At 36.9% G+C, this 27,347-nt stretch overlaps 1 protein-coding gene and 1 non-coding gene across 2 annotated transcripts in view; both read right to left on the bottom strand.

The window, feature by feature from the left end:
• Nucleotides 1-27,347, bottom strand: part of IL1RAPL1 (interleukin 1 receptor accessory protein like 1) — a 712,082-nt gene that overhangs the window by 155,035 nt on the left and 529,700 nt on the right. The gene's annotated exons all lie outside the window — the stretch shown is intronic.
• Nucleotides 24,625-24,731, bottom strand: LOC129535391 (U6 spliceosomal RNA). Its single transcript, XR_008681653.1, has one exon. It is a non-coding gene; the product is annotated as a U6 spliceosomal RNA (small nuclear RNA).

Below are 27,347 nucleotides of genomic sequence, written 5' to 3'. Positions count from 1 at the left end.
TCTGGACTCTGGGCCTTTGTACATCTTGTTGCCTTTGTCTGGAATCATTTATTCCAGAGATAAACAAATGGTAGCTAAGATCAGGGTTAGGTTCAGGTTATGTAAGGTCTGGGGCTCAAACAATTTAGGGTATTTTTTTAAAAGAAAGAATATGACATTTCATATACAAAATTCAATAGAGGGCCTCAGAAGAGGTACATGTGAGTGAGGGGACTGAACTTTTAGCTTCATTATCCTCATAGTGAATCTACCTCACATATAATACTACACACTATGCACTATTTGAACTACTTTAATATACTATGTTATTATAGTGGTATATATAAAATAGATAACTAATTAGAATCTACTGTGTAGCAAAGGGAACTCTACTCAGTGTTCTGTGGTAACCTAAATGGGAAGGAAATCCAAAAAAGGGGATATATGTATACATACAGCTGATTCACTTTGCAGAACAGTAGAAACTAACACAACATTGTAAAGCAACTGTACTTCAATAAATTAAAAAATAAATAATTTTCATAACGATACTATGGGGAGAGTTACTATTATCTCCCATTTTACAGACTGGGGATTTGAACTCTACCTGGCTTGACTTCAAGTTCTGACCATAATGTGCATCAAGTCTGCATTTCCTGCTCTCTCACTGCTTGCAAATCCTTAGTCAAATAACCTCTTCAGAGAGACCTTCAGTGGTCACTTTACTCTTGCCTACTGTTCCCTCTCTAGCTTCACACTCTCTCTCACTTTTGTTAATAGCATATATCATCCCCTGATATGTTACATGCTTATTTATTACTGTTTATCTTCTCTCACTTGAACATAAGCACCACTTTTGTCTGTTATGAAGAGACGTATTTCCCAATGTCTAGAATAGTACCTGGTACATAGTAGGTTCTCAGTAAACTGTTGTGGAATAAATTCTTCCTCAATATTAATATCTGAAGTACGGCTCAATGACTATGCATATAAAGAAAAATTAATTATGCACTGCATACTATATTTACTAGGCGTATGCAGGACATGTTAAATCTGTGCTTCTCCAAGTGTGGCCCATGGACAGGCAGCATCAGTACCTTCTGGGAGCTTGTTAGAAGGACAAAGGTGCTCATGGTCTCCACACTGAAGGGAAGAGGGTCTCCAGTTATCTGTCTTAGTGATGCTGATATTCCCCAGAGACACTTCTTTATGAGATTGAATAATTTGGATATATTTTCTGACAGTAAAATGACAGCTGAAACTGCAGCTGAGAAAGTTCATTCTAAAGCAAACTGTTTAAAAGGAGACCTAAAGGAGGAGTGTCATTGTCTTTAGTGGATGGGGAAGCATTCCATTATTTTTTTCATAATGTGTTTTTATTTATCCCTTTATTGTATAGATCTTTAAAAGCCAACTGTAATTGGCTAGTTTTTTCTTTTGTCTTCCTCCAGTACCCAACTTGCTCCTGTTAAGAGGAACACAGCTGGTAATATGGTCCCACCTCAAAGGAAAGATGAATTCTAAACCAGGACAGAAAATCACAACTGATTCAAATATCCTTTCCAGGTCATGCGCTTAACCCTCTCATTTAATTTTCCTTCACTGAGACACTTCCTTTTTCAAGACTGCAAACATAACCTGCACCTGCAATTACCTGAACAGAAATTAGTCTTGTACTTTCTTCCTTAGGAACAAAGGAGCGTTCAAGTGTTTAGCCGACTAAATGCCAACCTTTGTATACAAGGTTTTGAATTGGATTGGAACCCAAATGTAATTAAATGCATAAAAGGAACTACCTTTGGAAGTGATCTTCTTTGGAAACATCTCAGCACCTAGTATAAATCAGATCATTTAACTTACTATAAAACATCTAGGGATTGACAGTATAAAACTGCAGTTCTCAAGGTGGGGTGATGCTAATAATGATCGGACTCTATACGGGAACATCATTTTTCTGACTCAGTAGAGATTTCCTGGCTATCTACACTGCTTGCCTTTACTCATTAACTGAATTAAATAATTGATGTGCTTAGTCGCCCAGTTGTCTCTGACTCTTGCAATCCCATGGACTGTAGCCCACGAGGGTCCTCTGTCCATGGGATTCTCCAGGCAAGAATACTGGAGTGGATTGTGATTTTCTTCTCCAGGGGAGCTTCCCAACCCAGGGATTGAACTGGGGTCTCCTGCATTAGCAGGCAGGTTCTCTACCACTGAGCCACCAGGGAAGCCCTAAGCAATTGATAGTAGCTATTGAAAATCAGGACCATGATACCCAACAAAAGAAAAGAGACAGAGGGCTTAAGCTGTAGACACTTACAGAAAACTTAAGTTACCCCTGCCTCAGAATTACCTAGTGGAGCTGATCAAAATGTAGCAACCCCAGGCTTCCCTGATGGCTTAGTGGTAAAGAATCCACTTGCCAATGCAGGAGACACAGGTTCTATCCTTGATCTGGGAAGATCCCACATGCCATGGAGCAACTAAGCCACCACAACTATTGAGCTTGAGCTCTAGAGCCGGGGAGCTGTAACTACCGAAGCCTGTGATCTCCATAGACGGTACACTACAACAAGAGAAGGCACCACAACAAGATGCCTGCACACCACAACTAGAGAGTAGCCGCTACTCATGGCAACTAGAGAAAAGCCCACACAGCAATGAAGATCCAACACGGTAAAAAAAAAAAAAAAAAAAGCAGAGCTGCATTTTTTAAAAATGCAGAGTCTCAGGTTTCCCACACTATGGAATATGAATCTCCAGGGAGTGTAGGACCAGGAATACCTATTTTTCAGAATTGCTTCTGGTGATACGTATGTGTTTTAAGGTTTGAGAACTGATGAAATTCATAAGGATATTGGTTATCTGTGGAAGTGAGAAAAAGAAGGAAGACTGAGTACATACACACACACACACTCACACACCCTTCCACAACAAATTTTACCAATATCAAAATTTTGAGTAGGACTAGGTGGCGCTAGTGTTAAAGAATCCCTGCCTGCTAATACAGGAGACTTAAGAGACCTGGGTTTGATCCCTGAGTAGGGAAGATCCCCTGGAGAAGGCCATGACAATAGACTCCAATATTCTTGTCTGAAGAATCCTATGGACAGAGGAGCCTGGAAGGCTATGGGTCATACAGTCGCAAAGGGTTGGACACAACTGAAGTGACTTACAATGCATGCATGCACCTATCACCACGGGAGAAATATTGACTGTACTTTAGAGCAGTTGTTCTTCAGAGGGGAAAAAAAATCAAATAAGAGAACTTAAATGACAGTGAATGAAATCAAATTCCTTAATTTTTAAATTTCAAATGATACATTAAGGCATTTGTATGGAGAAATAATGCTTCCATGAATATGGAGTCACGACACCTCAACATCCATCATTGTTTTAAGTTCTATGTTGGAAATATGTTATCTAGGAGGCTGGAATGTATTTTTAAGACTCAGACCTCTTAAAAAGTGATGATTTTATAGACAGTCTTATTTGCCTCTCCAACTTCAATTTTCGCTATTCAAGACATTGGTTTTGGTTGTGAAGTGAAAACAAGATATACAATTTCAGTTTCCTCAAAGACAATATTCTACCTTTCTTAAAGAGAACTTGTGATAAACATTTTAAGTAGTTTGTGATAACTACTATCACTCTGAATATTATTTACCAAAATACACTAATAAAAGCTGGAATCAAGATTGCTGGGAGAAATATCAACAACCTCAGATACGCAGGTGACACCACCATTATGACAGAAAGTGAAGAAGAACTAAAGAGCCTCTTGATGAAAGTGAAAGAGGAGAGTGAAAAAGTTGGCTTAAAATTCAACATTCAGAAAACTAAGATCATGGCATTCGGTCCCATCACTTCATAGCAAATAGATATGGAAACAGTGAGAGACTTTATTTTTTGGGTTCCAAAATCACTGCAGATGGTGACTGCAGCCATGAAATTAAAAGATGCTTGCTACTTGGAAGGAAAGCTCTGACCAACCTAGACAGCATATTAAAAAGCAGACAGATTACTTTGCCAACAAAGGTTCTTCTTGTCAAAGCTATGGTTTTTCCAGTAGTCATGTATGCATGTGAGAGCTGGACCATAAAGAAGGCTGAGCACTGAAGAATTAATGCTTTTGAACTGGGGTGTTGGAGAAGACTCTTGAGAGTCCCTTGGACTGCAAGGAGATCAAACCAGTCAATCCTAAAGGAAATCAGTCCTGAATATTCACTGGAAGGACTGATGCTGAAGCTGAAACTCCAATATTTTGGCCACCTGATGTGAAGAACTGACTCATTTGAAAAGACCCTGATGCTTGGAAAGATTGAAGGTGTGAGGAGAAGGGGACGGCAGAGGATGAGATGGTTGGATGGCATCACTGACTCGATGGACATGAGTTTGAGAAACCTTAAGGAGTTTGTGATAGACAGGGAGGCCTGGCGTGCTGCAGTCCCTGGGGTCACAAAGAGTCAGACACGACTGAGAGACTAAAGTGAAGTTAAGTGAAGTCGCTCAGTTGTGGCTGACTCTTTGCGATCCCATGGACTGTAGCCTATCAGGCTTCTCTGTCCATGGGATTTTTCAGGCAAGAATACTGGAGTGGGTTATCATTTCCTTCTCCAGGAGATCTTCCCTACCCAGGGATTGAACCTGGGTCTCCCGCATTGCAGGCAGATGCTTTACCATCTGAGCCACCAGGGAAGGAGACTGAACTGAACTGAACTGAAACTGAACACTAATAGCATCAGAATTTATTCAGGTGTTTCTCTGCTTACATAGAATGGTCTATGCTTCTTGATAGCTTACAGCCACCTTCTGATTAGTTTATTCTAATCTCATATATTATAGTAATCGATGTAATATGGTTCATTAAATTGTATTTAGAAGTTTAAATAGACACTTGGTGAGGGTCTAAGATAGTCTCCAACGGACACTCTCAAAAAAGTTCAGATTTATAACTGTGTTCCAGTGTTTTGCACATTTTAGAATGCCTGATATCCTAAAGAAGTGAGTAAATGAAGTAGCTTTACACAGTATGTTTCTATTTTAGAGTAACACAGGTTGCTTCACACTTTGAACTTCTTGAAAATCTCTTCGAAACAGTCTGAAGCACTTTGGAGAAACAAAATCGGTCTCAAATATAGGAACACTGTTTGGCCACTCAGACTATTATTACTTTCCACCTGAACAATGACATTCATCTCATAGTGGATTTCCCCATTTTCATCTCCTGTTGCGACAACTCATCCTGTACACTGCAGCTAGATTCATCTTCATGAAGGGTGGTTCAATCTTACCATACTTATGCTCAAAAGCCTCCAGTGACTCCCAAATAAAGTTCAACCTTCTCAACTTGCATCTTAAAACATCAACAACCTTTCCAAGTTTGTTCCCTTTATCATGGGACTTTGTCCAGCCAAACTTGTCTGCACTTCACTTCTTTTTTCAAAAATGCTCACTTAAGCATTTCCCTGTTGGTCCAGTGGCTAAGACTCCATACTCCCAATGCAGGGAGCCCTGATTCCACCCCTGGTCAGGGAATCAGATCTCACATGCTGCACTAAGGCCCAGTGGCGTCAAATAAATAAATACTAAAAATGCATACTTAATTCTTTTCTGAAGCTGTGCCTTTGACCACACTATCTCCTATTACCATATCCACATAACAAATTCCTACCTATCTTTCAAATGTCAAGTCATATCTCCCCTTCATGGAAACTTCCCATTCCTTCCACCAGAAGTTCTGAGCTCTGTAAGTATCAGAACTATCCTTCTCCTGTAGTACAACATTGTCATTATCTGTGTGTGTAATTCCCCAGAGTCAAGGACCTTGTCTTCACTCTTTCAATAAATATTTACAGAACACCAGTAGCTTTTAAAACAATGTTTTAGACACTATGGAAACTGCCAAGTTGAATAAAATCTAATCTTTGTCTTCCCACTGTCCAGTACAATGTCAGGCACATTGTCAGTACTGAAAAAGTATAATGAGTAGTCTATCTCATTTTCAATAATTTAAGTTCTGATTTATAACACAATAAATTAAATTAACAGGTAATTCTATTCAAGAAGAAAATTTTTACCAGATTAACCTTCAGAATATCTATGATACTATGCAGACATAAAAAGAAAAAAAATATATTTTAGACATGAAGATGAAAGAAGTTTGAAAATTTTCAAGTCTTTTATATAAATTACAGATATATACATTTCTCTACTGTCAATAATTTCTTGATCTTCTTTGATTTACACATGATAAACCTCCACTGTTAATTAATTCTATTAGTTCTTTAACAATATTTACATGCTTGCTACATGCAATAATTTTCTGCAAGTACTGACCACATGTGTTTTATTCTGAATTTATTTAGAGGCAGTAATAATTAAATGCATTTTCTTGACAGTCATGTTCACATTATTTCAAACAAACTGATAAGTAAGACATGAGAGTAAGTATCCAGATTGTTATTCTAAATGATGCTAAATATAAGAATAATAAATACAAGGAAACTGAAATCTTAGACTTCATTTTTGGTTCCTATATGAATGATCGTAAGCTAGGATTTGGAAGATAACTAAGGCAAATTTCCCCTCACTCTAATACTTCTTTGTTACACACACACGCATTGCTGGAAGCTTGGATGGCGTATTCAACAAGCATACAAGATAATTCAGATCAATGTCAACTTGCTCTCACCAGAAAATGAAGTCCCGTTGAGAGCCAACCTATCTTTCAGTCTAATTCAATAGAAAGCTAGAGTGCTAACAATGAAATGTCTAAGGTATAGGATTATGTCCGTTCTAGTTCAGAAAAATGAGTGTCTTTAGATAACAAAACTTTCCCTTTTGAAAAGAAAGCCATTATTGCTGCAGAAAATAGTTTCACATATTAAAAAGTTAAATTAATTTTCTATATAGCTCTAGCCCTAGCCATTTGAATAGAAAGAGCTTGAAACTAGACTCTTAAATGCCATGCTAATGATGTGGGTTGTGTCATGATCAAAATTTGTTATAAATAAGTGGTGTTTGTAAGTAACCTGGGGAAAATAACTAATGTTCTAAGTAAGGATGTGACTTTGAAATTCATTCTCTATGGTACCTGACTCAGAGAGAAATAATTGATTACTAATGGGGCAATATCGGGTTGGTTACATTACTATTTGCCTGCATGAATAAGAGGTAAGAATTTTTTCATTTTCTGGAAGGTCGCCCATTCATCATTTTAACTGCTAAGTGCTTAGATCTGCAGCTACTACTGGATTTCTTTAGTCTTCTCCCCAAACTTCTGTATGTTACATCATCCTCCTGCAAAAGAGAAAAGCTTTATGGTTTTCTCATTAATGTTGTCACAATTAAGTGACAATATGCAGCTGTATAGTTTCAACCTTATATGTTAAAGAGATTGTTCATCAACCAAACTTTCAATAAAACTTTATAAAAAATAAAAAAAAAATAAAGGAAGGGATTGTCCAATGCAGTCTAGGAATTCAAGAATTCCAACAGAGAAAACCAGCTGAGAAAACCATTCTCAGCTGACTTAGAATGCAATTGGGGTACCAATCAGAGACTACATAAAAATTAATGAAAAGCATGAGTTTTAGAGTCCTATTTAGGTTCAAGACCTGACTCATATTTACTTGTATTTAAACTGCAATTTACACACTCTTTGTAGGTAAAATGAGAAGAAAAATAGTACTTAGATTTTAAATAGTGCCTATAGAAACTGGAATATGGCAAATTTGAGATAAATAATAGCTTTTGTTATTGATATTAGGGAAGCTCAGATAGCTCAGTGATAAAGAATCCGCCTGCCAAAGCGGGAGGCACAGGAAAAACGGGTTTGATCCCTGGGTTGGGAAGATTCCCTGGAGAAGGAAATGGCAACCCACTCCAATTTTCTTTCCTGGAGAATCCCATGGACAGAGGAGCCTGGCAAACTACAGTCAATGGGGTCGCAAAGAATTGGACACGACTGAGCCTGTGCGCATGCACACACACACACACACACACACACACACACACTTCCAGATAAGGTTTAGATAGGAAAGGCATTTACAAGAATGCTAGTTCCGCCCCCCCACCTCCGTTTACTACTCTACTTTTCAATCTTTCTTTACCTGCCCCAGAAGATGACTTTAGCTTTAGTTTGGTTATGACCAATGGGAAGCACCAGCAGAAGAGTGGGACAGAATGGGGTCAAGACATTTATTTTCCCAGCTCTCTGCTGAGCATTCTTTGTTTGGTTGTGTCCCTTTATCAAAAGTCACAGGTCAAGTTGGGCTGATCCCCACTCCCCCTTGCAGCCATATCATGTTCTCTTTCCCCACAACCGCATTGAGTTTGCCACCTAACTTTAACTGAATACACCCCAATACATGAGAGTCTACGTGTATACTGTTGGTATGGTACAAAAAGCCTAGTGCATGCAAGAGAAGCCCCAGTGTTCACTAGGAAAAATGAAGATGCGTATTCAATCTGAAGTAAAGGCATAATCGGGGACTCCAGGTGGCTTGAAATATAAGTGGTTTTCAGGCAGTTTACAGGAAAACAGCATCTGTGGCAGTGGCACATCTCATGTGGTTCCTTATGTTTCCCACAGAGGCTAGTCTCTCTGCTTAAAGGACTTAGTGCAACAGAACAAAATAGCACAGTCACTCCTTTTCTAAAGTTCACTCTGTTTTTATAGGTTTCAGCAGCAAGGTTTTAAAGCAATACTAATAAAAGCTCTGTGGACTTCTCAGGATTGGCCCAAAGCTAACTGGAGGGTTTTAAACTTCAAGTCAGGAAACACACATGAATGTGTCCAACATACACACTGACTACAAGAGTATCCAGTGCTATATGATACATGAGAAAAAGTAAACAGGGGAAAAAAAAGAAGGGAAAAAGATCTCTATTTTGGGGCGACTTCACTGGTGGACCAGTGGCTAAGACTCCATGCTCCCAATGCAGGGGGCCTGGGCTCAATCCCTGGTCAGGGAACTAGATGCCACATGCTGCAACTAAGATCCAACACATCCAAATAAGTAAATCAATATTTTTAAGAAGATCTCTATTGTGTAGTCATCTTTTAGCAGTATCAACTTTATATAGCTATGAAAACAGTAAGTGTGAGTTGGAACTTCCAATTAGGAAATTCCAAAGAACCCTAAGACACCCCCTGTATACCACTAATCAGATATCATAAGAGGACTAGACAATAGGAAGTGCAGTTTAGAACTCAGGACTCTTCCTGTTTCCCAGGAGAGGGATACTTCTGCCCAGTTCTTGGCCACGTAAATCATCCCCACGGGGAAGCTAAAATAGGTACAATGATTAGGGATAGAGGAGAAAACATTAGTGTCTCAAATGTCTTTGGGACCTTATGATGGATTCTAATACTTCTCCAGAGGTGCCTCAGGAGCCTGCTCAGGGGATGTGTGAGCTAAGAAGGCCAGACTTTAAATGCCAGCTCAGCTCTCCCATAAGCTCTGTTTTTATCTGTATTCTGCACTGGCTTCTCTGTAGCTCTGGTTTCAAGAAAGGATTACACTGCTAAAAATAGTAATATAAACATTTTAAAGTCACTGTCTTTGAATTTTACACACATCTATTCGTGACAAATTCCCCAGTATATTATTGAATTCTAAACACTTCATCTTTCTCTTGTGATATACGATGTTAATGGTTGGTATTCCTGAGGAGAATAAACTATCCATGTACCATGAAGCAGCTTATATTAACACTTTTAACGTTATCAGTTTGTTTGTTTACTCGTTTCAGTCATGTCCAACTCTTTTACAATGCCATGGACTGTAGCTTCCAGGCTCCTCTGTCCATGGAATTTCTCAGGAAAGAATACTGAAGTGGGTTGTCATTTCCTTCTCCAGGGGATCTTCTGGACCCAGGGATCAAACCCAGGTCTCCTGCATTGGCAACTGAATTCTTCACTGTCTGAGCCACCAGGGAAGCCCAACTTTGTAAATGAGCATGGACAAAAGCCCCTTCATGTTTATCTAGATTCATCCTTCCATATCTGTTTTACCTGTAGGAAATTAGACAATTATGAGCTATTTTGATGGAAATCAGATTCCAAATATAGCAGAATCTTACCTTTAACGGAACTATTTTGGTAAAATATCTCATAGGGACCTCTTTGTCCCAACTTTACCTAAGATCATATTTATACTGGAGAACTTTTTTAAAGTCTTTCTTTTAATAGCTTTTTTTTTCCATTGTGGGAATGTTAGTTTATCCCAGTGAGTCTGTGTGTGCATTACATTCAGTAACATATTGAATGCTTAATATCAGCAATAATTATATACTGACAACATTAATGTCTTTTGAAAAATGATTGCTGGTTTTGTTTTTCAAAGGTAATGGAAACCCTCAACAGACTGAAGAAGCCCCAGTAGGAAGAGTTGAGAGGCAAATGGAATGAAACTGTGGTATAAAAGTAGAGGAGTTTGTAATACTAAACTAAAATAGTTTCTTTGTGCCATAATGGTGTATTTTAAAGGTACTTTTTATGTATTGGTAGAGAACAAATTTCCCTCCAGCTAACATCTTTTATCATCTGGTTGCATGTAGTCAAAAGTTCTATTTTCTAAGCAATGTGCTTTTAACCAAGTAAAAGAAGACCGTCTGCTTACTACTTGACTGTGATGGAGCTCAAATATTATTGTTAAACAAAGTATCCTTAAATAAACGTTCATTTCCTTGATGTTATACAACCCCATGCATGTTAATGTTTTCAGACCTATCTCAGGATCATTTTACATGATAAAATATAATTAACTGTTTGCTCACTTAAGTTGCAGTCAGTGTTCCAGTAAGCCTGACATGTGGGCTCAAACTGGACTGCTGATTTGTGAAGCTTGTGGTGGTTCACGTGGCAGTTGTGCCTGAAAAGTTTTATTCATATAAATGGCCATCATCTCTGCTTAGGCACCAAGGGCATGATTAGTTGGTTTCCTGGGTTTATACTAGTTAAGGTATTTGTGATACATGCTATTTAAGGAATTTTTCTAATCTGGCCTTTGGGAAACAACAAAAGGCTAAATTCAGTGAGATAAAATATGAATACATGTATAGAAATGATTTGGATAATCTATATTTTCTACTATCACTTTCAGCTACTACTGTGACTGGTATCTCCTCACATAACCCATGGTTTGAGGGTAGATAGTTCAGGACTGCTCGTCACTGAGCAGCTCAGTGATGCCATTGAGACCCTAGGCTCCTTCTTATTCCACCATCTTTAATATATGACTTTTATTTTCCTGGTTTCAAGGCAGACACTGCACTTCTGAACATCATACCCAAATGTAACATTTATTTCTTGGAAAGGCAGCCTGTTGCAGTGACTTCTTAAACTTCATTGGTCATAACTCTGCTCGTGGCCAACCCAAGCTGTTTGAGAGGCTGTGAAATCAAGGATGGTACTTTACAGTCACTAAAGAACAGGAAAAGGGGGATAGAAAGGATGTTGAGTGAGCCAAGCTATAGTATCTGCTCACTAAAGAATTATATTAATTATTTGAGCTTCAGGCTAAAAGATAGGCAATCTCATTGTCCTTTTCTTTTTGTCAACCTATGCTTCAGAAAATACATGCTGATCATAGCAAGTTGGCCACAGTGACTCTCATTTCCCTCTGTATTTTTTCAGGGTCCAATGTTAACGATACAACCAGGTAGTAGAGACTATTTTTGCCTGTTTAGCATTCATTTATCCACTTTTTTTGTATCTTAGAAACTCAATTTCAATTTGATATACCTTTAATTCCATGTAGTCATAGGTCTCAAGGGAAACTGAACTCACCCCAATTTTAGGAAGGGATTCTTTCAAGAGTAATCTTGCCTATGATTGGTTCTGGAACAAGCATATGTTCCCATTTTGACCTGAATGGGAATTCTTTCAGTGAGAAAAGGAAAATTCCTTGCCCCTATGAGATAGCCATAGGAATGTCCCCCAGATATTACCTGATGTAGATATGACGCTGAGGACTGCTGCAGTCATCCTGCTACACAGAGGATAAAGCCACACTTGGAATTATGAGCAGAGAGATAGAAAGCACTGGGGCCCTTGATGACATTGCTGAATCCCTCTGCCCTGAAGCCCACTCCACCACTGAACTTCCTTCCAGTCAAGTGAGATCTTTTGTTCTTTATTTCTTTAGTCAGTTGGAATCAATTTCTGCTACTTGTAGCTAAAAGCACCTTAGTTCTTATGAAGCATCTGAAATTTTTGTCCTCTAAAAGTTCTGAGAAGTTTGCATTTATGCTATTACTGTTATCTTTGCTGCTTATAACTCAAATTAAATGGGATTTCCCATACAGACATCAATGTAGAAATACACTGTATGCATCAGCACATTTAAAGCCAACTTGCTACCAAGAATGTGCTAAGAAAATGCATTATATCTCACACTCCTTCCAGTTAAGGGTTTTGCCAACCCAGGGAAATGAACTACAGGTACCGTGCAGATCAACTGGGAAGTATTTCTACAAAATTGGTAAGCAAGTGTAACTTCATCAGCCACATTATACAGGGACAACCAAGAAATACGTACTATGAGATGCATTGTAATCTATGAGGCCAACAGGCTGGTACCAAAAAAAGCATGCTAAGGGACCCCCAAAACTGAAGTGAATGTTAGGCTAATTGTGCAGGAAATAGAAAAAGACTCCATTCAAGCCGAAAGATATTGTGCAAAAAGCAAAGAGGAAGAAATGGACAATGTGTCTTATGCTCCCACTGTTCTCAAACTATAGTTGAGATGGCATGTAGGAATTGAAATACCTGATTGGGGCTTTAATGTTCTCAAATGTGCCATATATATATATATATAGAGAGAGAGAGAGAAAGACAGAGAGAGAATAAATGACTATAATAAAACCCCTCACACTAAGTTCTTGGTAACAAGACAGAAGGATAAATGATATTATCATGCAGGGTACTGCAGAACTTCATTTACAAAATGATATTGGATTACATCCTAAGACACCTGCATAGTGTTAAATACAACAAAAACCATGTGGTAGAAGCAAATGTCAGAAAAAGGAGGAAAACAGAGACACATTAAAAGCCCCTTTTAAAAAATAGTGTATGAACATGCATCATTGATAGTTGGAAGAGACATGAATTGTTAAAATGCTAGAAAATAATGCCTCAAAAATAAAAGCCCCAAACAGATTAATTTTAAAAAAGATATTCTTCTTATGGTTTTATAAGTTGCTTACTATTTTATGTCAGAATAATGGATTTGGTTAGTAGATGGCATGGTATAATTAAAAAAGGTGTTAGAAGGTATGCATTTAAATATAAGACATGGTGCTCATTGTGATTAATTTTAGGGACCTTTTCCAAGAGACTTAGGGTAAGAGACACTGTTGTTCTAAGCCTCAGTCTGAATTTTCACACTATTTTGATTACTTACAAACAAAAAGGAGTGAAGCATATACACAAATAATCAGGAAATGCTATGGTTAATTTTCTTTGAAACATTGTTAGATTATGCAATTTTTAAATTGAGTCACCAACAATAGGAAACATGTTTCCCACACATTTCAGTTCAGTTCAGTTCAGTCACTCAGTCGTGTCCCACTCTTTGCGACCCCATGAATCACAGCACGCCAGGCCTCCCTGTCCATCACCAGCTCCCGGAGTTCACCCAAACTCATATGCATTGAGTCGGTGATGCTATCCAGCCATCTCATTCTCTGTCGTCCCCTTCTCCTCCTGCCCCCAATCCCTCGCAGCATCAGTCTTTTCCAGTGAGTCAACTCTTCGCATGAGGTGGCCAAAGTAGAGTTTCAGCTTCAGCATCAGTCCTTCCAATGAACACCCAGGCCTGATCTCCTTTAGAATGGACTGGTTGGATCTCCTTGCAGTCCAAGGGACTCTCAAGAGTCTTCTCCAGCACCACAGTTCAAAAGCATCCATTCTTCGGTGATCAGCTTTCTTCACAGTCCAACTCTCACATCCATTCATGACCACTGGAAAAACCATAGCCTTGACTAGACGGACCTTGGTTGTCAGGGTAATGTCTCTGCTTTTTAATATGTTATCTAGGTTGGTCCTAACTTTCCTTCCAAGGAGTAAGCATCTTTTAATTTCATGGCTGCAATCACCATCTGCAGTGATTTTGGAGCCCCCCAAAATAAAGTCTGACACTGTTTCCACTGTTTCCCCATCTATTTCCCATGAAGTGATGGTACCAGATGCCATGATCTTAGTTTTCTGAATGTTGAGCTTTAATCCAACTTTTTCACTCTCCTCTTTCACTTTCATCAAGAGACTCTTTAGTTCTTCTTCACTTTCTGCCATAAGGGTGGTGTCATCTGCATATCTGAGGTTATTGATATTTCTCCCAGCAATCCTGATTCCATCTTGTGCTTCTTCCAGTCCAGCGTTTCTCATGATGCACTTCCAGCCCAAGAAGAGCACATCTTCTTTCTCATCATGTACTCTGCTGCTACTGCTAAGTCACTTCAGTCGTGTCCGACTCTGTGCGACCCCACAGACGGCAGCTGACCAGGCTCCGCCGTCCCTGGAATTCTCCAGGCAAGAACACTGGAGTGGGTTGCCATTTCCTTCTCCATGTACTCTGCATATAAGTTAAATAAGCAGGATGACAATATACAGCCTTAACGAACTCCTTTTCCTATTTGGAACCAGTCTATTGTTCCATGTCCAGTTCTAACTGTTGCTTCCTGACCTGCATATAGGTTTTTCAAGAGGCAGGTCAGGTGGTCTGGGATTCCCAACTCTTTCAGAATTTTCCACAGATTATTGTGATCCACACAGTCAAAGGCTTTGGCATAGTCAATAAAGCAGGAATAGATGTTTTTCTGGAACTCTCTTGCTTTTTCTATGATCCATCAGATGTTGGCAATTTGACCTCTGGTTCCTCTGCCTCTTCTAAAACTAGTTTGAACATCTGGAAGTTCACGGTTCACATGTTGCTGAAGCCTGGCTTGGAGAAACTTGAGCATGACTTTACTAGCGTGTGAGATGAGTGCAATTGTGTGGTAGTTTGAGCATTCTTTGGCATTGCCTTTCTTTGGGATTGGAATGAAAACTGACCTTTTCCAGTCCTGTGGCCACTGCTGAGTTTTCCAAATTTGCTGGCATATTGAGTGCAGCACTTTCACAGCATCATCTTTCAGGATTTGAAATAGCTCAATTGGAATTCCATCACCTCCACTAGCTTTGTTCGTAGTGAAGCTTTCTAAGGCCCACTTGACTTCACATTCCAGGATGTATGGCTCTAGGTGAGTGACCACACCTTCTTGATTATCTGGGTTGTGAAGATCTTTTTTGTACAGTTCTTCTGTGTATTCTTGCCACCTCTTCTTAATATCTTCTGCTTCTGTTAGGTCCATACCATTTCTGTCCTTTATCGAGCCCATCTTTGCATGAAATGTTCCCTTGGTATCTCTGATTTTCGTGAAGAGGCTTCTTGTTTTTCCTTTTCTGTTGTTTTCCTCTATTTCTTTGCATTGATCGCTGAGGAAGGCTTTCTTATCTCTCCTTGCTATTCTTTGGAACTCTGCATTCAGATGCTTACATCTTTCCTTTTCTCCTTTGCTTTTCACTTCTCTTCTTTTCACAGCTATTTGTAAGGCCTCCTCAGACAGCCATTTTGCTGTTTAGCATTTCTGTCCATGGGGATGGTCTTGATCCCTGTTTCCTGTACAATGTCACGAATCTCTCTCCATAGTTCATCAGGCACTCTATCTATCAGATCTAGTCCCTTAAATCTATTTCTCACTTCCACTGTATAATCATAAGGGATTTGATTTAGGTCATATCTGAATGGTCTAGTGGTTTTCCCTACTTTCTTCAAACACATTTAGTAGAAGACAAATGTTAAGAAGGTCTAATCATAACAGGGACACACAGGGCTGAGTCTAGACATATTTAAATACATGAAAAGCCTCATCTCTTTCTTATCCATATTCCTGTCAGGTTTCAAGGTTAAAGCCATATTTATGTTTTCATTTTTTTCTCCTCATAATTGGTAAGGTTATATCTATGAATATTATACCACCTAATTTCAAAAATTTCAAATAGGTTAAAAGGCAATTTATCATCAGCTTTAAAATGGGATGTTAACAGCTTTACAGTTAAATTAGGCTATGAAAAATGGGTAAAGGTTGTCTATGGAAAAAAAAAAAAAAGCTTTTTATGACAAAGATAATTGAACTCACAGAGAGGAAGGTATAACCTGAAGTGATTTAGAAAATTCATCATGAAAGTGTGTCATTATATTAATTTAGAGAGAAAATAACTTTTTTATTTACCCATCTCTAATGAATTCATCTCTTCCTTCAGACAGGCCAGGGACCAGTGAAACGTTAATGATGAACATGTCAAAAGTTGGAATATAACCTTGTCACATTCACCATAAGTCTCTCAACAGTTTGGAACAATTTTCTTGACCTGCTTGAAATCCTCTATGAGAGGATTCTTTAAAAAGCCATCTTATTAAAAGATAAAAGGAATTATTTGGGGAAGTTCCTTCGAGTCATCTAAAATATTTTTTATGAGAGAAGTGAATGCATATTCATGGTAGAGAATATGGACTATGAATAAAAGCATAAAGCAGAAAATAAAAATTACCTGCAATTCCACTTTCCTAAGGTAACTAACAACTGTAAATATTTTGGTTTCTCTTCTTTGTCTTTGAATGTTTATAAAATTGTTAACATAGGGTGAGCAATTAGGTTGTGTATTATTTTGGTTACTCAACATTCCATCATGAAGCTGTCCCCAGGCAGCATATTGAGAACCAGAAGAAAATATAGATAGCAATTTCTAAAAAATTACTGGGATATTTGAATCATTAAAGACTGAGTATAAAGTATGTTTAACATGCTATGTAAAGAAAAGGAAGGGGTGAATATATGAATAAGAAGCAAGAGACTATGGAAAATGACAAAGCAGCTTTGGAAATGAAAATACTATAACTTTCAGAAATAAAAATATTATCATTGAATAAAAATGATTGAATAATTGAATGTTTAGGTTAATGGCTGATTACAAACATCTAAAGAAATAATTAGTGATTTCAAAGTTAGATTTGAAGAAATATTCTGCAATGCAAAAGAAAACCAAAAACATGGAAAATAAAAAATAGGGCTGGGATATGGAGAATAAAGTAAGAAGATATGTCTTATTCTAAGCAGAGTTCCATAAGAAGAGAAAAAGAATGAAAGAATGGGACTGACATATCTGAAGTGATAACATCTGGGAATTTTCATAACAGATGAAAGATACCAATTCCCAGATTCATGAATACTAATGACCCTCAGAAAGGATAAATAAAAGGAAATCCTCTGAAGGGTATGTATAATGAAATTATATGAAATTAAATACAAAGAGAAAACTTTTAAAATAGAGAAGAGACAGAGTACCTTCAAGAGTGCTTGCATGGAACCTTACAAACAAATTCTCAGAGTCAGCAATGGAAGTTAAAAGCCTGTAGAATAATATTTCACTGTGCTGAAAATAAATTAGAACTAAATACACTTTTCATGAATGAAAAATACAAACATTTTAGACAACAGACAAACTAAATTTGATAGCATTTAACCCTCACTGAAGGAAAGTAAAAAGAATTAATCTTCAGGCACTAATAAAATGATTACAGAGGGATACCGGAAGGTATGATGTGAAAAAAAACGTGTTAAATACTTGAGTATATTCAATCAACAGATTCAATAATTACTTAAGAGTAATGAGTATGTGGCAGGCCTTGTTTTAAGTACTTGATGTATAGCAAAGAATAACCACCACAACGAAAATTCTTACCTTCATGGAACTTCCAGTCTAGTGCCTACCTAAACAAATATTGGCTGTATAAAGCAATAACAATGCACCTTTCATGAGTTAAAAAAAAAAAGTCTAAGATACTGAGCAGCAATAAGAAAAGTTGAGAAAAGCAGCAGAAATAAAGTCTTCCAAAGTTTTTATTTTTTTCTGATGGAGAATAAAAATTTAGCTAAAAGCAAACTTCCCTAAATTAAGTGTATATGCAAATTTTCTAGGATATAATGGAAAGAACAGAGATAAAGTATAAAACTTCTAAACTCAGTCAGTATGAAAGAAGGAAAAAAGTCAGAGGAAATGTCACATAAAAAATATCAGGTAAATAGAAAGCACAAAATATGGTAGAGATGATTTCAAATACCAATTAAAAATGTTTGCTGTAGGCTTATCATATATGGCCTTTACTATGTTGAGATAGGTTCCTTCTAGGCCCATTTTTTGAAGAGTTTTAATCATAAATGTGTGCTGAATTTTGTCAAAGGATTTTTCTGCACCTATTGAGATTATCATATGGTTTTTATCTTTCAGTTTGTTAATATGGTGTATCACATTGATTTGCATATACTGAAGAATCCTTGCATTCCCGGAATAAACCCAGCTTGATCATGGTGTATGAGCTTTTGATGTGTTGCTGAATTCTGTTTGCTAAAATTTTGTTGAGGATTTTTGCATCTATGTCCATCACTGATATTGGCCTGTAGTTTTCTTTTTCTGTGTTATCTTTGTTTGGTTTTGGTATCAGGGTGATGGTGGCCTCGTAGAATGAGTTTGGAAGTATTCCTTCCTTTGCAATTTTTTGAAAGAGTTTAGGAGAAGGCATTAGCTCTTCTCTAAATGTTTGATAGAATTCTCCTGTGAAGCCATCCGGTCCTGGACTTTTGTTTTTTGAGAGATTTTTGATTACAGCTTCAGTTTCAGTGCTTGTAATTGGGTTGTTCATAATTTCTATTCCTTCCTGGTTCAGTCTTGGAAGATTGAACTTTTCTAAGAATCTGTTCATTTCTTCCAGTAAATACCAATTAAAAATGAACTAAAAAAAAAAAAAGAACTAAAAATTCTAGTTAAAGATTTTCAGACAGGAACAGAAAGATCAAATCCAACTAAATGTCTTCATAAGTGGCACATCTAAATTAAAAGTGCACAAAATAGTATATAAAATATTCATATATAGAAAATGTAAATAAAATGAAACTGGCCTGCCAATATTAATAATACATGAAATAGACTTTAAAGAAAAGGTATTATTAGATATAAAGAAGGCCACCATATAATAGTAAGAATTTCACCTTATCAGAAAGACATATCTAGTATATATACTTAGACTATAAAATTATGCATCTCAAAATACATTGTCAAAATGTATAATATTTTAAAACTTGACAGATTATGAAGACAAATACACAAATAGGCCAGATGAGTAAATGCTTTCAAAATTCCTCCTACCAACTGATAGATATAGCTGGCAAAAACAAAAAAGAAAAATTAGCACAATATATAAAATTTGAGATATGCAACCAACTAGCTTGAGCTAATGTATCCAACAATTTCAGAACACAAAAGCTTTTCAAACACACATGGAGCATTACTGACAATGATATGATGAGCCTTATTGCAACTCTATAAATTTTAAAAGATTAATAATCATTAAATAAATTTACCCTAATACAATGTTGCTTTAACCTGCTATGTTAAGATTATACGTGAGATCATATTTTTTTAAAAAATCCTAATCCAAAAAAAAGGGACAGCTCACTTACTGGAAAAAAGCAAATTACCATGCTGCATACTATTAAGGCATCTTAAATTTTCATTGAATAATCATGGCATAATTACTCTATTGCTTGTGATTTGGGTAATTTAAATTTTTTGCTACTATAAATACCACTGGGACAAAGTTCCTATTACATAAGTCTTTGTAAGAGTCTAATTACTTTCTTAAGCGTATATTCCTAGTATTTGAAATGTTAGATCATGTTTGTGAACCGTAAGACCTAAAATTCCCTGTAGGTGTTGCAAAAGTTCTGCTAATCTTACTCTGATAAGCAGGATATGGAGGTGTCTATTTTATAAAACTTTTGATAATACTATCAGGAAAAATTATAATCTTATCATTTTGATTAGCATATGTTTGATTACCAAATTATTCATGATGTTGAAAACAGTCCATAAATTTCTTGACCATTTTATTTATTATCATTTTTTAACCTGTTCAATCATGTGCTTTGCTGTTTTTCTTTTATTTCTTTTCTACTTTTTAAAATTTATTTTAATTGGAGGCTAATTACTTTACAATATTGTCGTGGTTTTTGCCATACATTGACATGAATCAGCCATGGGTGTACATGCGTTCCCCGTCCTGAACCCCCTTCCACCTCTTTCCCCATCCCATCCCTCAGGGTCATCCCAGTGCACCAGCCCTGAGCACCCTGTCTCATGCATCAAACCTGGACTGGCGATCTGTTTCACATATAATAATATACATGTTTCAATGCTGTTCTCTCAAATCATTCCACCCTCACCTTCTCCCACAGAGTCCAAAAGTCTGTTCTTTACATCTGTGTCTCTTTTGCTGTCTCGCATATAGGGTCATCATTACCATCTTTCTAAATTTCATATATATGCATTAATATACTGTATTGGTGTTTTTCTTTCTGATTTACTTGGCTCTGTATAATAGGCTCCACTATCAACCACCTCATTAGAACTGATTCAAATGCATTCTTTTTAATAGCTGAGTGATATTCCATTGTGTATACGTACCACAGCTTTTTTTATCCATTCGTCTGCCAGTGGACATCTAGGTTGCTTCCATGTACTGGCTATTGTAAACAGTGCTGCAATGAACATTGGGGTACATGAGTCTCTTTCAATTCTGGTTTCCTCGGTGTTTATGTCCAGCATTGGGATTGCTAGGTCGTATGGCAGTTCTATTTCAGTTTTATAAGGAATCTCCACACTGTTCTCCATAGTGGCTGTACTAGTTTGCATTCCCACCAACAGTGTAAGAGGGTTCCTTTTTCTCCTCACCCTCTCCAGCATTTATTGTTTGTAGACTTTTTGATAGCAGCCATTCTGACTGCTGTGAGATGGTACCTCATTGTGGTTTTGATTTGCATTTCTCTGATAATGAGTGATGTTGAGCATCTTTTCATGTGTTTGTTAGCCATCTGTATGTCTTCTTTGGAGAAACGTCTGCTTAGTTCTTTGGCCCATTTTTTGATGGGGTTGCTTATTTTTCTGGAATTGAGTTGTAGGAGTTGCTTGTATATTTTTGAGATTAACTCTTTGTCAGTTGCTTCGTTTGCTATTATTTTCTCCCATTCTGAAGGCTGTCTTTTCACCTTGCTTATAGTTTCCTTCATTGTGCAAACGCTTTTAAGCTTAATTAGGTGTTCATGTGGTCTCAAAGAGTCAGACACAACTGAGCAACTGAACTGAACTGAGGTCCCATTTGTTTATTTTTGCTTTTATTTCCATTACTCTGGGAGGTGGGTCATAGAGGATCCTGCTATGATTTACGTCAGAGAGTGTTTTGCCTATGTTTTCCTCTGGGAGTTTTATAGTTTCTGGTCTTACATTTATATCTTTAATCCATTTTGAGTTTATTTTTGTGTATGGTGTTAGAAAGTGTTCTAGTTTCATTGTTTTATAAGTGTTTGACCAGTTTTCCCAGCACCACTTGTTAAAAGAGATTGTCTTTTCTCCATTGTATATTCTTGCCTCCTTTGTTGAAGATAAGGTATCCATAGGTGCGTGGATTTATCTCTGGGTTTTCTATTTTGTTCCATTGATCTATGTTTCTGTCTTTGTGCCAGTACCATGCTGTCTTGATGACTGTGGCTTTGTAGTATAGTCTGAAGTCAGGCAGGTTGATTCCTCCAGTTCCATTCTTTCTCAAGATTGTTTTGGCTATTCGAGGTTTTTTGTATTTCCATGAAAGCTGTAAAATTATTTGTTCTAGTTCTCTGAAAAATACCTTTGGTAGCTTGATAAGGATTGCCTTGAATCTATAGATTACTTTGGATAGTATACTCATTTTCACTATACTGATTCTTCTGATCCGTGAACATGGTATATTTCTCCATCTATTTGTGTCCTCTTTGATTTCTTTCACCAGTGTTTTATCATTTTCTATACATAGATCTTTTGTTTCTTTAGGTAGATTTATTCCTAAGTATTTTATTCTTTTCGTTGCAATGGTGAATGGGATTGTTTTCTTAATTTCTCTTTCTGTTTTCTCATTGTTAGTGTATAGGAATGCAAGGAATTTCTGTGTGTTAATTTTATATCCTGCAACTTTACTATATTCATTGATTAGCTCCAGATATTTTCTGGTGGAGTCTTTAGGGTTTTCTATGTAGAGGAAAATGTCATCTGCAAACAGTGAGAGTTTTACTTCTTCTTTTCCAATCTGGATTCCTTTTATTTCTTTTTCTTCTCTAATTGCTGTGGCTAAAAGTTCCAAAACTATGTTGAATAGTGGTGGTGAGAGTGGGCACTCTTGTCTTTTCCTGACTTTAGGGGGAATGTTTTCAATTTTTCACCATTGAGGATAATGTTTGCTGTAGGTTTATCATATATGGCTTTTATTATGTTGAGGTATGTTCCTTCTATTCCTGCTTTCTGGAGGTTTTTTTTATCATAAATGGATGTTGAGTTGTGTCAAAGGCTTTCTCTGCATCTATTGAGATAATCATTTTATCTTTCAGTTTGTTAATGTGGTGCATCATATTGACTGATTTGTGAATATTGAAGAATCCTTGCATCCCTGGGATAAAGCCCACTTGGTCATGATGTATGATCTTTTTAATGATTTTGTTTGCCAGAATTTTTAAGGATTTTTGCATCTATGTTCATCAGTGATATTGGCCTGTAGTTTACTTTTTTTGTGGCATCTTTGTTTCGTTTTGGTATTAGGGTGATGGTGGCCTCATAGAATGAGTTTGGAAGTTTACCTTCCTCTGCAATTTTCTGGAAGAGTTTGAGAAGGATAGATGCTAGCTCTTCTCTAAATTTTTGATTGAATTCAGCTGTGAAGCCATCTGGTCCTGGGCTTTTGTTTGTTGGAAGATTTCTGATTATAGTTTTGATTTCTGTGCTTGTGATGTGTCTGTTAAGATTTTCTATTTCTTCCTAGTTCAGTTTTGGAAAGTTATACTTTTCTAAGTATTTGTCCATTTCTTCCAAGTTGTCCATTTTATTGGCATATAGTTGCTGACCGTAGTCTCTCATCATCCTTTGTATTTCTGTGTTGTCTGTTGTGATTTCTCCATTTTCATTTTTAATTTTGTTGATTTGATTCTTCTCCCTTTTTTTCTTGATGAATCTGGCTAATGGTTTGTATATTTTATTTTTCTTCTCAAAAAACCAGCTTTTAGCTTTGTTGATTTTGGTTATGGTCTCCTTTGTTTCTTTTGCATTTATTTTTGCCCTAATTTTTATTATTTATTTCCTTCTACTAACCCTGGGGGTGCTTCATTTCTTCTTTTTCTAGTTGCTTTATGTGTAGGGTTAGGTTATTTATTTGATTTCCCTCCTGTTTCTTGAGGATGTCTTGTATTGGTATGAACCTTCTCCTTAGCACTGCTTTTACTGAATCCCATAGGTTTTGGGTTGTTGTGTTTTCATTTTCATTCATTTCTATGCATATTTTGATTTCTTTTTCTTCTTTTTCTAGTTGCTTTATGTGTAGAGTTAGGTTATTTATTTGATTTCTCTCCTGTTTTTTGAGGATGTCTTGTATTGGTATGAACCTTCTCCTTAGCACTGATTTACTGAATCCCATAGGTTTTGGGTTGTTGTGTTTTCATTTTCATTCATTTCTATGCATATTTTGATTTCTTTTTTGATTTATTCTATGATTTGTTGGTTATTCAGAAGTGTGTTGTTTAGCCTCCATATGTTTGTATTTTTAATAGTTTTTTTCCTGTAGTTGACATCTAATCTTATTGCATTGTGGTCAGAAAAGATGCTTGAGATGATTTCAGTTTTTTTGAATTTACCAAGGCTGGCTTTATGGCCCAGGATGTGATCTATCCTGGAGAAGGTTCCGTGTGCACTTGAGAATCAGGTGAAATTCATTGTTTTAGGGTGAAATGTCCTATAGATATCAATTAAGTCTAACTGGTCCATTGTATCATTTAAAGTTTGTGTTTCCTTGTTAATTTTCTTTTTAGTTGATCTATCCATAGGTGTGAGTGGGGTATTAAAGTCTCCCACTATTATTGTGTTACTGTTAATTTCCCCTTTCATACTTGTTAGCATTTGCCTTACATATTGCAGTGCTCCTATGTTGGGTACATATATATTTATAATTGTTATATCTTCTTGAGCCTTTGATCATTATGTAGTGTCCTTCTTTGTCTCTTTTCACGGCTTTTATTTCAAAGTCTATTTTATCTGATATGAGTATTGCTACTCCTGCTTTCTTTTGGTTTCCACTTGCATGAAATATTTTTTTCCAGCCCTTTACTTTCAGTGTGTGTCCCTTGTTTTGAGGTGGGTCTCTTGTAGACAACATATATAGGGGTCTTTTTTTGTATCCATTCAGCCAGTCTTTGTCTTTTGGTTGGGGCATTCAACTCATTTACATTTAAGGTAATTATTGATATGTATGATCCCATTGCCATTTACTTTGTTGTTTTGGGTTTGAGTTTATAAACCTTTTCTGGGTTTCTTGTCTGGAGAAGATCCTTTAGCATTTGTTGAAGAGCTGGTTTGGTGGTGCTGAATTCTCTCAGCTTTTACTTGTCTGTAAAGCTTTTGATTTCTCCTTCATATTTGAATGAGATCTTTGCTAGGTACAGTAATCTGGGTTGTAGGTTTTTCTCTTTCATAAAAATATGGAACAGTTCATGAATTTGCATGTCATCTTTGCACAGGGGCCATGCTAATCTTCTTTGCATCGTTCCAATTTTAGTATATGTGGTGCTGAAGCGAGCACAGCTTTGCTGCTTTTAAAAACTGGATTTACAGAACAATTTTTGTATTAGAAATTCAATCCCTTCATGCTTGTTGAATATACTTAATCTAGTTAGTCATTAAGTTTTTTATCTTTTGATTTTGTTCTTTTTAATGTAGTCAGAATCTTTGCTCTTGTGAGCACCATCTCTCTTCTTTTTCAATTAAAAAAATCATGGAAAATTGTTATCTATCTTGAAATTCATTAACCAGTAAATTTGCCACATGTCTTATGGTTTCATTTTTCATATAACCTCCCTAAATTATTATATAAAAATACACACAAATATGTATGTCTCTATATATGTATGTCTGTGTATATATTAACACTTATACTTTTAATTTATTTAATTCAGGGTCATTTGTCCTCCACTGACTTGTCTGCTCATCTTAAGATGAGTTAAGTTAGACCCATATTTTCCCCCATCTTTATTATGACATTATTGATAAATAAAACTTGTATGTATTTCATGTATACAGCATTATTCTTCAAGCTTTTTTTTAATGTGGACCATTTTTAAAGCTTTTATTGAATCTGTTACAAAATTGTTTCTGTTTTATGTTTTACTTTTTTGACCATGAGGCATATGGGATCTTAGCTCCCAGACCAAGGATCAAACCTGCCTCCCCTGCATTGGAAGGCAAAGTCTTAACCACTGGACCTCCAGGAACATTCCCATGATGTTTTGATAAACATATATACTGTGAAATGATTACAACAATAAAGCTAATTAACATATATCACCTTGCATAGTTACCTTTTTTTTTTTTGAGCTAGATGTGAGAGTTGCACTATAAAGAAAGCTGAGTGCCAAAGAATTGATGCTTTTGAAATGTTGGAGAAGACTCTTGAGAGTCCCTTGGACTGCAAGGAGATCCAACATGTTTATCCTAAAGGAGATCATTCCTGGGTGTTCATTGGAAGGACTGATGTTGAAGCTGAAACTCCAATACTTTGGCCACCTGATGTGAAGAGCTGACTCATTTGAACAGACCCTGATGCTGGGAAAGATTGAGGGCAGGAGAAGGGGACGACAGAGGATGTGATGGTTGGATAGCATCACCGACTCAATGGACATGGATTTGGGTGGACTCTGGGAGTTGGTGATGGACATGGAGGCCTGGTGTGCTGTGTTTCATGGGGTTGCAAAGGGTTGGACATGACTGAGTGCCTGAACTGAACTGAACTGAACACTTAAGATACACCATTTTAGCAAATTTCAAGTACACAATAGAATATTATTAACTACAGTCATCATGATGTATATAATACTTCTCCAGGATTTATTCATACTGTTGGTGGGGTTCTCAAGGCAAGAATCCTGAAGTGGCTTGCCATTCCCTTCTCCAGTGGACCACCTTTTGTCAGACAAGAAGAAGGAGAAGGGGACGACAGAGGATTAGATGGTTGTATGGCATCACTGACTCAATGGACGTGAGTTTGATTAAGCTGTCGGAGATAGTGAAGGACAGGGAAGCCTGGCATGCTTCAGTCCATGGGGTTGCAAAGTGTTAGACATGACTGAACGACCTGAACAACAAGATTTATTCATCCTGCATAACTGAAACTTTGTAGTCTTTGACCAATAACTCCTCATTTCCCCCACCCCCCAGCTCTGGCAACCACCATTCTACTATTTGCTACTGTGAATCTGACTTTTTAGATTCCACATAATGAGATAATGCAGTAAGCTCATATAGTATTTGTCTTTCTTTGGATTATTTCACTTAGCATAATGTTCTCCAGGTTCATCCATTTGTTGCAATTAGCAGGATTTCTTTATTACACCTGAATAATAATCCAGTGTGTATGTGTATAATTTTCTTTATCCACTCATCTCACTGATGGACACTTAGGTTGTTGTCATATCTTGGTTATTATGACTAATGCTGCAATGAACATGGGAGTGCAGATATCTCTTCAGTGAATGATTAATCATCTCAAGTATTGTCTAATTTCACTTCTCTTTTTTGCTCCATTGGTTTTTCAGGAGTGTGTTGGTTACTTTCCACATAATTGTGAATTTCCAATCTTTCCTCCTGTTATTAACTTCTAGTTTCATACCACTGTGTTCAGAAAAGTTAACTTTTTGTTAGTTATAGTTCAGGTTTTCCTACCCAGAACTGTTTTCTGTAGCAGTTATTATTCATGAGTTTCTGCTCTGGTGAGACATGACTCTTTTGTATTTCCTTGTCTGTGTCTTTATTCTTTCTTCATCTCTCTCGTGGACCCATGAAGAGCTGTTGGTTTTTCAGTCTGTTCAGCTTTTTAGTTGCTGTGAGGATGGAGGGGCATCCTCCAAGTTCCTTACATGTGGAATCAGAAATTAGAAGTCTGTCTTAGATTGTTGACAGTATAATGTGTCCCAGTGTCTCACTGAAGTTGTCTTGAGTTCAGCCTACTAGAGGTTCTCTGAACATCATGGATCTGAATATTCATTTCCTTCTCCAGATTTTGGAAGATGTTCCTCATTATTTCTTTAAATAAGTTTTCTGACCCTTTCTCATTCTCTGTTCCTTCTTGTGCTCCCTTAATGCATATACTGTTTATCCTGATGGTGATCGATAAGTCACATTGGTTTTTTCATTCTTTTTCACT

The sequence above is a fragment of the Moschus berezovskii genome, chromosome X (assembly GCF_049115385.1).
Source record: "Moschus berezovskii isolate FMDL1 chromosome X, NW_MosBer_1.0, whole genome shotgun sequence".
Classification (NCBI taxonomy): Eukaryota; Metazoa; Chordata; class Mammalia; order Artiodactyla; family Moschidae; genus Moschus; species Moschus berezovskii.
The sequence above is the reverse complement of the archived record's forward strand: the minus strand, read 5'-3'. Positions and strand labels throughout refer to the sequence as shown.